The following is an 11,477-nucleotide window of genomic DNA, read 5'->3' on the forward strand; positions in this document are numbered from 1 at the left end:
AAGATTAAATGAGAAGTAGACATGTAGTAGATGAGGTGGAAGGCTAAGCATGGTCACATGTGTTAGTAAGCTGGTACATGTGGGAGATATGTTTACACATATGTGGCAAGGACGTATAGATGAGTCAAGGTCAAGGGACTCGGTGGAAGACTGGTATGTTTACATGTGTGAGAAAATATTAGACTGAGTTGGCATGCTTATGCATGTAGGAGCACGAAGTGAATTGAGGCGAAGAGATTATTGTTCAGAAACATGTGTCTCAACCTTGCAGTCTTTTTTTGGAAAATTCCAAAATTTGTTTGAGGTAGTTTTCCACATGTTTATGAATTGGAAAATGGTTAGTGAGTTGTTAAAAATGAGTCTTGTCCATAGTAGAATATAGGTGGACCATTTTTAGAGCCTTAATGACTCATTTTGTGACTTTTAAGAGGGTCTAAGCTAGGGGACAAAATTATGTACGGGATTACTATTTTAACCTGGTTGTTTTTCCATTTTGGAAATGTAAATGTCAAAAATGGGCACCATGTGGCATGGTGGTTAAGCCCATGGTTTTGTAAAACCACAAGTGGTTTCTAGGTTGTAAAATCACTATAAAAGGTGGGCTTGGGGAGGAGTTTGATAATTGAGTTTTTGCAAGACTAGATGCTAGAAGGAGTCTCTCTGAGTTCGAGTTGTGGTGATGCGCTCCTGTAAGAACTTGCATTGCAAGTGTATTGTAATTAGCTTGATTTGATAATACATTGTGCGAGTTTTGGAGGGTTGGGTTTTTCTCCCAGAAGGGTTTCCCCATGGTAATCACTGTGTTATGTGTTTATTGCTATTTTGTTTATGCTTTATTGTGCATTTCTTGATATCTTAGTAATATTTAAGTTGAAAGTTGCATAATTGTCCTCTCAAGATTAGCATAGGAAGCGTTTCTGCACACCTTTGCTTCCTTACAAGTGGTATCAGAGCCTGGCCAGTTTTGGTTCTATTTGTTGGGTACAGGGTTTTTTGAGCTAATCAACATTTGAGTGGGAGCTTATGCAGAGTTTTTCATTTCTGTATTACAGGATCGTAAAGATGGCAAGCATTTCAGGGAGGATTGATGTAGAGAAGTTTTCTGGCACAAACTTTGAGATGTGGAAGCTGAAGATGGAAGATTTGTTGATTGATCGAGATCTATGGGATGCGATTGATGAGAATAAGCATAGGCTCGCAAATCCGACTTTAGCCGCACAATATGATGTGACGGATAGAAAAGCTAAAGGTCTCATCAGATTGTGTCTTGCAGACTCTATTCTGATAAATGTCCATGAAGAATCTATTGCAAAGAAGCTTTGGAAGAAGCTAAGTGAGATCTACCAAGCAAAATCACTTGTGAACAAGATCTTCTTAAGGAAGAAATTGTATTATGTGAGAATGGAAGAAGGTGGATGAATTTCTAAGCATCTGGAAAGCTTTAATATGTTGGTAACTTAGTTGACCTCTGTTGGGGTGCCAATGGATGAAGAAGAGAGATGCCAAATCTTGCTATGTTCGTTGCCAGACTCATGGGACAACCTTGTGATGGCCATAGGGAGCATTACAGTCATCTTGAAGATGGAGGATGTTGTTGGTTCTCTACTTTCTGAGGAGATGAGAAGGAAGGTTTCTCTGAATGCCAAAGAGGCTCTGAGTGTTCAAGGAAGACCAAAAGAAAAGAGGCAAGAATGAAAAGCAGCATGGTCGTTCTAAGTCCAAGAATAAGGGGTGATCAAAATCTCCTGGTAAGTCCAAGGTAATTTGTTGGAATTGTGGAAAGCACAGACATTTCCGAAAGAACTATAAAGAAGAAAAGAAGAAAAAGAAGAAGAAGAAAGATTCTGATTATGAGTCCGAGAAGGAAGATGGAGATGCTTTTATTGCAGCCTTGGCCACTCATGCAAGTGACAATGCATGGTTAATAGACTTAGGTGCATCTTTCCACATGACTCCTAATAGAAACTGGTCTAGTAAGTATGAAAATTTTGATGGTGGTAAGGTGTATTTGGGTGATAACTCAGTACTTGATATTGTTGGTCGTGGAAGTATTCGTGTGAAATTTTCTGATGGTAGAATTAGAAGATTTGATGGTGTCTTGCATATCCTGGGACTAGCAAGGAATTTGTTATCTGTTAGCAAGCTAATAGATGCGAGTGTGCATGTATAGTTTTCTGAAGCAGGTGTGAAAATGGTAAGAGGTGCTATGGTGATAGCAAGAGGAAATAAATTGGGTACACTGTACCAGCTTGATGCATGCACAGTTGAGTGCAATAGTACTTCTGATAAGATTGTGAAAAAGACTACTCAGTTGGAAAAGTAGAGGGTTTCTCTTTCAACAGATGATCATCGTTTTTGGGTACCCAAGGGTGCTCTGTCTACCAAATCAAAGTTGCCTGCATTGAAGACCATGTTATGGCACCAGAGACTTGGCCACATAGGTGAGAAGGGTCTATGGACCTTGAAAAATAAGAACCTTTTTGATGGGTTGAATGATTGCAATCTTGAATTTGATTTTTGTGAGCATTGTATCTATGGTAAACAAAACCGCATTCAGTTTTACTCGAGTTCTCATAAGTCTTCATGTATTTTGGATCTAATCCATTCGGATGTATTTGGTCCAGTTGATGTTCCTTCTATTGGTAGATCAGTTTATTATGTTTCTTTCATTGATGATTTCAGTAGAAGAACATGAGTTTATTTTCTTAGGAGTAAAACTGAAGTTTTCAGTCATTTCAAAGAATTTAAAGCAATGGTTGAGTTGCAAACTGGAAAGAAAAAAAAATGTTTGAGAACTGATAATGGTGGTGAATTTTTCTCCAATGATTTTGACACATTTTGTAAAGATTGTGGTATTAAAAGAGAGAAGACAACTCTGTATTCTCCACAATAGAATGGAGTTGCAGAAAGAATGAACAGGACCTTGATGGAGAAGGCTAGGAGTATCCTGAGTGGAGCTGGACTAGAACAAAAGTTCTGGGCTGAAGCTATAGCCACTGCCTGCTACCTGATAAACAGGTCTCCTACATCAGCTCTTGTTGATAAGATGCCAATGGAAGCGTGGTCGGGCCACAAGCCTTCACTTAGACATCTGAGAGTGTTCGGTTGCAAAGCATATGCTCATGTGCCAAAGGAGAAGCAAACAAAATTGGACAACAAAGCTATTAAATGTATTTTCATCGAATACAGTTATGGTGTAAAAGGATACAAGCTTTGGAATCCTATTGAACAAAAGGTATTTTATTCAAGTGTTATTTTTAGAGAAACTAAGCCTTCTTTTGTTACAGTGGAGCCAGAATGAATAGAACAAAAGAAAGATGTGATTCAACTACCTGCTACACCGGAGAAAGTTGAATCGAGGCCCTTAGAAAGACAAGAAGTTGAGGAGAGCTCTATGAGTTCTGAATCATCAGAGGAAGAAGAGGTACCTGAAGCTGAATCTGAAGCTGAACCTGAACTAGATCTTGCTCGAAGGTCTACTAGACAAAGGAAACCACCTGAAAGGTATGGGTATTCTCCTAATGATTGGAGATGCATATTTGTATTGAATGCTAACATTGATGAACCAAGATCTGTAGAAGAGGCTCTTGGTATGAATGATTCAGAGTCCTGGAAAATAGCCATGGATGAAGAAATTGCAGCTCTTAAGAGGAATGAAACATGGGACCTTGTACCATTGCCTGAAGGATGAAAGCCTGTTGGTTGTAAATGGGTGTTCAAGAAGAAGATGGGTTCAGATGGAAGCATTGAGAAGTATAAAGCACGTTTGGTTGCAAAAGGTTACTCTCAGGTTGAGGGAGTAGATTATGGTGAGATTTTTTCTCGAGTAGCCAAAATGACATCCATTAGACTTTTACTTTCTATTACAGCAGCCTATGATCTAGAGATCGAGAAAATGGATGTGAAAACAACCTTCCTTCATGGAGATTTGGAGGAAGAAATTTACATGACACAACCAGAGCACTATGTGATGAAAGGTAAAAGTCATTTGGTCTGTAAGTTGAAGAAATTCTTGTATGGTTTAAAATAGAGTCCTAGGATGTGGTACCAGAAGTTTGATACATATGTGTTGAGTTTGGGATTTGTGCGATCTAAATCTGATCATTGTATATATTTTAAATCTAATGGTGATTGTTTCTTGGTCATTGCCCTGTATGTCGATGACATGTTGTTTATTGGAAAAGGAAAAGGTTTGATTGCAGAGTTAAAATCTCAGCTCTTGATAAAGTTTGAAATGAAAGATCTTGGTGCAGCTAGGCACATTTTGGGAATGGAGATTGTAAGAGATAGACAAAATAGAAAGCTTTGGCTAGGCTAGAGCAAGTATGTTGGTACTATTTTGAAAAGATTCAATATGCAGGATTCAAGACCATTGAGTGTTCCTATTACAATGGGAACAAAGCTTTCTAGTTCACAGTGTCCTACATCCCCATTGGAGATGGAAGAGATGAGTCGAGTACCATATCAGAGTGTTGTTGGAAGTTTGATGTATGCTATGGTCTGTACAAGACCAGACATTGCCCAAGCAATGGGAGTTCTTTCTCATTATATGTCTAATCTAGGAAGACCACATTGGGATGCAGTAAAAAGAGTTTTCAAATACTTGAGGGGTACTTCAGAGTACTCGATATGTTTTCATGGAACAAGAAATGAGCATTCCTTAGATATTCGAGGCTATGTGGATTCAGACTGGGCCGGTGATATTGATAGAAGAAGATCCACCAGTGCATATGTGTTTACATTATTCGGTGGTGCAATCAGTTGGATGAGCAAGCTACAGGCTATGGTCGCTTTGTCCACTACTGAGGTAGAATATATGGCAACTACTCATGCCTATAAGGAAGCCATCTGGCTAAAGAGATTATGTTCAGATATAGAGTTCAAACAGGGTGTAGTGACAATTTACAGTGACAGTCAGAGTGCAATCTACCTAGCGAAGAACCCTACTTTTCATGCCAAGACCAAGCACATTGATGTACAATATCATTTTGTGAGAAATATGATTGAGGATGGCAAGGTGAAGCTGGAAAAGGTAGAAACTTTGGTGAATGTTGCTGATGCATTAACTAAGCCCGTGAGCACAGAGAAATTCAGATGGTGTTCAGAGTCTATGGGCCTCTCGGCCCCTAGCAATTAAGTCCATGATATTTTGGATCCCCTGACTCTTGCAAGGTGTTCGACAAGTGGGAGAATGTTGAGAAACATGTGTCTCAACCTTGCAGTTTTTTTCTGGAAAATTCCAAAATTTGTTTGAGGTAGTTTTCCACATGTTTATGCATTGGAAAATGGTTAGTGAGTTGTTAAAAATGAGTCTTGTCCATAGTAGAATATAGGTGGGCCATTTTTAGAGCCTTAATGACTCATTTTGTGACTTTTAAGAGGGTCTAAGCTAGGGGACAAAATTATGGATGGCATTACTATTTTAACCTAGTTGTTTTTCCATTTTGGAAATGTAAATGTCAAAAATGGGCACCATGTAGCATGGTGGTTAAGCCCATGGTTTTGTAAAACCACAAGTGGTTTCCAGGTTGTAAAATCACTATAAAAGGTGGGCTTGGGGAGGAGTTTGATAATTGAGTTTTTTACAAGACTAGATGCTAGAAGGAGTCTCTCTGAGTTCGAGTTGTGGTGATGCGCTCCTGTAAGAACTTGCATTGCAAGTGTATTGTAATCAGCTTGATTTGATAATACATTGTGCGAGTTTTGGAGGGTGGGGTTTTTCTCCCAGAAGGGTTTCCCCATGGTAATCACTATGTTTTGTGTTCATTGCTATTTTGTTTATGCTTTATTGTGCATTTCTTGATATCTTAGTAATATTTAAGTTGAAAGTTGCATAATTGTCCTCTCAAGATTAGCGTAGGAAGCATTTCCGCACACCTTTTCTTCCTTACAATTATATGTGTCCAAACCAACATGTGGACACATGTGAGCAAGGAATGAGATAAGTTGGCATCTCACACATGTGAGAGCATAGGTGAGAGTGAGGACAAATGGCAATGAGCAAATGGTCAAAATTAAAAACTATGGAAATGGATTAAATGGTTAGTATTAGAGGACAATGATTGAGGATGATATCTTGATTATTAAATAAATAAAAAGTTAAGAGTGACTAATTTGTCTTAATTATTGAATTGGTCATGAATTAATTGATTAATTAGGTTGGAATAATTGAGAGGTAGGGCTATTTAGAAAGTTCATTGAACTAATTAACCTTGGGGGAGGGATAAGGATAGCAAGTAATTAAATAATAGTTTAATTAATCAATTATAGAAATGTGGGAGAATGGTTAATTACAATGGTAATTAATTATTTATAATTGTTTTTTTAATTAATTTGCATGAAATTAGTTATTTGGAGTGTCTGTAATAACTATAACTTATATAAACAAGAGATGGGATGATAAATAATAACTCAATAAAATTGAGTTAAAATATAAATAAATTTAACTTTGATACTTAACGAGATTCCAAAGTAGCGAACGTAAAGATGGAGATGCCATGAATTGATTCACCATTATATTAGTTCTTCTAGATGTTGTCTAGGTGAGTGTATTCGAATTTGTGTCCATGTTTATATTTCTCATTAGTTGAATACTTATTTGAGTGTAAACCTGATCTATGCAAGTACATATCCAATCTCCATGAGTGTGGACTTGAAGTATTATTCAGTGAATTCAACTTTTTAGAAATTAGGTAATTAAAATTTGCTCACATCAATCCTCTAATGTCTAGATGTTGGTAAGCACTATCATTGTTTAGAAACATCTTGAGGGAATCCATTGAATTGTGAGGGTCATGTTTTCGTCCAATGGACCCTTATTGGACCAACTTTATTGATCTAAGAAAAATATCAAACACAACAAGAAAATATTCAATAGTGCCTAATATGATGTCAAAATCAAACAATATGCAATAAATTATCTTTGAACTTCTTCTACCTAGATATTTTTCACCTTCTAACATGATTTTATATGAATGAGATAATATCTTTAAATACAATATTATAGCACACAATGACTTGTATAAAAGGGCATTTATAGGGTTTAGTGTTAGTTTTGATTTTGAAATTTTAAACACAAATCCATAATTGTTCAAATGGCCTAAGTCAAGTATGCACCCACATATATCATGCAAAATGATAAATAAATGTTTTATTAGTCAAAACCAATCTTTAGAAATGAACGATAATGTGATTAAAAATATAAAAAATATAATGAATAAAATTAACATAAAAAATATGATACTATAAATTAATTATTACATTTTAAAAACTCATTGAAAAAATCCAAATATAAAAACAGAAATGCATATACCATTTTTCACAATAATTTAATCCACCTTTAAACATTCTATATTCACATTAAAATAAAAATGAGAGAAACAACTTCGAACAAAGGCCAGGAGCCATCTAATTCTTTCCCAAACAAAAATAATACAAATTGAAAAATCAATCTGTCATTTGGAGTCTATTTTGTTTAGATAATTCATTTACTTTGAAGTTGAATTTTGTTATACTAATTCTTAATCAAATGCTTCCACAACCAAGAGATCTTGACACATCAAAAGAGACAATGAAATTGATGGTGCACCTCAAAATATATGCTCTCAGTATGCCAACTAACAGTCTTCACTCTATGCTGATGGTTGTTTTGTAATGTGTTGCTAGAATCATATATCAATAAAGTAAGAAAACTCCCAATTATCTAGAAAGGTCTCCAGTTAAAGAGAGATTATAAAAATAAATGTTCAAATGAAATTTGAATTTAATTTATTCATTTTTGTTGAGAAGTCCTAAAAAAACTCACATCAATTTAGCAGCCCATTACACAAGTTACACAGATCTGCAATGAACTTTTTTTTGGCTTAAAGTAGGATTTGACAATGAAGGCATTCTAAGGCCATTCAAATTGATACAAGCATAACAAGCAACAAAATCTCTTGCTCTGAATCGCCAGAAAAGATATATACAATTACAGGATTTAGACATAGACCTACTGACAAAGAGATATTAAACCAAAAAAGCAAAGTGATGATGTCATCCGGGACCCGATTACACATGAGAGAACTGTTTATCACAGCACTGGTGAGGGTCCGCTCATTCCAATGGGAAGCAATCTTATCCTGTTTCAGAATCCTCTCACAGTAGTATCCCGCTTCCTTATATATAAAGCACAAATTCTTATTATGATAATGCTTCACTTTTACCAGTCAAACTTAATTACCATATTATTATTCATTATAACCATTCCAAATGAAAATTCATCTCAGAGAGTCATGCCATGACTGTAACTTTGATAAGGTGCCATTCAGGAATGGCAAAGTCCTTCAGATTTACTGCTGGACCGAAACCCTGGGGCATCCCACAATCATTCTTAATTTCATACAATTTTTAACCAAAATGCAATCTGGAAAGATCTCTAGGATAAATAAAGCAATGTAAACTAAACAAAAGCACCAGTAGAATACAGACCACATAAATAGCTGCAGATTAAATACAATATAGTGTGTAAGAACTGCTTCAATGTCATGATTCGCCGCTGACCTGCAAACTAGTGCTGCTTCTGCACTGCTTAAAAGTTCATATTAGAAAATAGTTGTTCAACTTAACTGAACTGTTATACTCCATTGGAGCAACAACGGTCCTCCTATCATTGGACAGAATAAACTTGTAAGCTATCAATATTTGGACAGAATAAAGCACTCAAAATAAATTGTCAACAATAAGAAAGGACACGACAAAAGCCATATTAATATAGTACCAACTCCCACTGTAATGGATCAGACAGTTCTTCAAAACATAAATAACTAGTGTCCAAACAGCTGAGCCAACTCCCACTGTAATAGATTAGACTGTTCTTCAAACGGACAGAAATATTCAGAGCAGCCTTGCTAAGACATTGATTATTCGGAAATGAAATCAATTATAACTCCTTCATTTGAAATCTGCTGATTTATTGATATGGGTACCCTGCATTTCTGAAAGGACTTTGTAGTTGGTGAATTGGGTTTCCTCAGCGAATACTTGATTCCATGAAATCATGTCATCCACACCACTCAAACCCACACCCACCTCAAAATCAGCCTTGTCAATACACTTCTCTGATCTCTGATTTCCAATTGAACAAGTAGCCATTAACTCCTTAGATAGCAGTCCAGCCCTGGTCTCAGAGTCTATCAGAGACACACAATCTTCAAACCCATCTGCAATAAATGAATCGCTACTCATCTCAAGATCCAAAAACCCATGTGGCGTAGTCAAAGCATTTGTTCTAGAACAATCCAAGCCCAATTCAGCCCTAGTTTTTTTCGGCTCCTCCTTATGTGGCATTGGCAACAATCTCCTTTTTTTACCAACATCAGGATGCCTATTTTGAAGCGTCTCAGAGGTAAAATTAGGGTCTTGAGTGACTTTTTGCAGGAAAGACATCATCTGGGGAGGCCTGTGCTCTGTTAACGCGAAGCGTCTCTGCATTTCTTCAAGTTCTCTTATCAATACTTTCCTGCTCCTCCTTCAGTTGAACAACCTCCATAACAATGGCGTCCTGGTCCTCGTTAAGCCTCTGGAATTCCCCTTCCAAATCATATTTGGGACCCAATTGACTGCCCCCCCCATGAGACTGGTTATGTCTTGATCTCCTGCGACGAATGGAATTGAGTAAGTGCTTTTGGCCTCGAAGAAAGCATTCGTGTGCAAACTCCCATCTATCAAGATCCACTTTTCGAAATCCCTGTACGATTAGAATCAATATTCAAGAAAAAAAGAGAAAGGGATCGTATATAAAAGCATGAGGGCAAGTTATGTATACTGACATATGTGTTGATCTGTCGAACAAAGCTTGAAAAGCTGCAGTGTTTGAAGTGGAGAGGGAGCAGATGAAGAGAGAAATGGTGTGGATCTTTCACCAGGAAACTGTTGTTGCCTGCACTCCACGAGACAATAGCGTCTGTTGAGGGATCGTCAACAATGGCGTAAGTCTTTGTTTGGAATGGGGTTGCACCGTTTCTATCCATTCTCTTTTTTATCTTGGATTCAAGCTACGTCTTTTCTTGTCTTTGTCTATTTCAAAACTTCCGTCTTCGGTCAACTTCCGATATTTATTTCACGTTTAAAGTCGGTAAAGTCGGTCAGTTTCGGGAGTCTCAAGATTTTTCTATTACTATTTGAAGTCACCTTACTTTCATGGGCAATTTCAACTTGTAAAGACGTCAATCTAGGATCTAACCCTAAACTACGCTTTATTCATAAGTAAACTTAAAATTTCAATCTCTAAGCATATTTTATACAAGATATAAGCAAACATCGAATATATCATAATAATGCACATGAATAATACAATATCCAATATAAAGAAGTTCTTATTTTCTACTTAGGCTTCCAGATTGCCTTAAGAATATACAAGAAGATGCATCCGTCGATCTTTAGTCTGAGTCGCTTTCTTCTGTCTTTCGAACGCAAACGAGAACAAGAATCAGGCGCTTTTTCCATCCAACTTTGAAACTTACGCTTCCCCAGAATTCTTGGTCAATCAAGAATACCCGACCGTACATGAATTGGTTTAACCAAAGAATTCGAAAGCAAGAGGGAATCTGGTGCATGCCTAGATAATATATGCATTTTCATTTTTCCTACTTCATTCTAAGAAACAAGCATTCGCTATCATACTAAGATGTGGTAGAGAGTATAAATAAGGAATTTCCATCTTTTTCTATGGATAATTCAAACAATAACTCGGCCGAGTATATGCCATGCACAGCAAAATAATAGTTGGAAAAAGCAACTATTCTCCCTAATGCATCCACATTCGGCACCCGTCCCGAAAGGTAAATTTTTCCAACTCAAGCTTAACCCTAGCTTGATTCCCTCAAACACAAATTCTTTTAAGAATACAATCTTTCTTTTAAAACAAAAATAGAGATATCATTTTTGTTGCTTACTGATTATTACTTGTCTAATATATCTTTCGAAGACAATCTTTCATAAAAATGATAAACCTTTATAAGCAATAATCTTAAAATCAATCTTTCATCTAAAATAAAGTACATACAATAGAAGGTGTTAAACATGTATGAAATTAATCTCATATGTAAACAAAAGTATGCAAACACATTCTGAAAATAGAATTAAAACTAAATATTTTTGTGCAAAATACGATATTAACAACATCTTTTCTCTAAATTCTTTTCTTCTATTCCATAATGGTTTATAAAGCATTTCAAATATGATATTAATAATTGATACCCATTTGGACGTACATATCTATTATCTAAACTTCCATTTCTACACATTCTATACCAAATTTAACAAATAAAATAAAACATAAACAAAGGATTCTAACCTCTTGGAAAGTTTGAGTGATTGTAAGCTTTTGACCTTGTTGTTCTTCGTCAATGATTCCACTCCTTGATCACAAGTCTCTCTTTCTCTCCAACTATTCTTATCTCTATCCAACTATCTCTCTATCGCTCAATCTCCACGAT

The 11,477-nt window shown here is 36.3% G+C and overlaps 1 pseudogene; it reads right to left on the minus strand.

Moving 5' to 3' along the window:
* Positions 1-8,271: 8,271 nt before the first annotated feature.
* On the minus strand, positions 8,272-10,010 carry LOC131876492 (heat stress transcription factor A-2-like; annotated as a pseudogene).
* Between the last annotated feature and the right edge of the window lie 1,467 nt (positions 10,011-11,477).

Source organism: Cryptomeria japonica, chromosome 6, assembly GCF_030272615.1.
Source record: "Cryptomeria japonica chromosome 6, Sugi_1.0, whole genome shotgun sequence".
Lineage (NCBI taxonomy): Eukaryota > Viridiplantae > Streptophyta > Pinopsida > Cupressales > Cupressaceae > Cryptomeria > Cryptomeria japonica.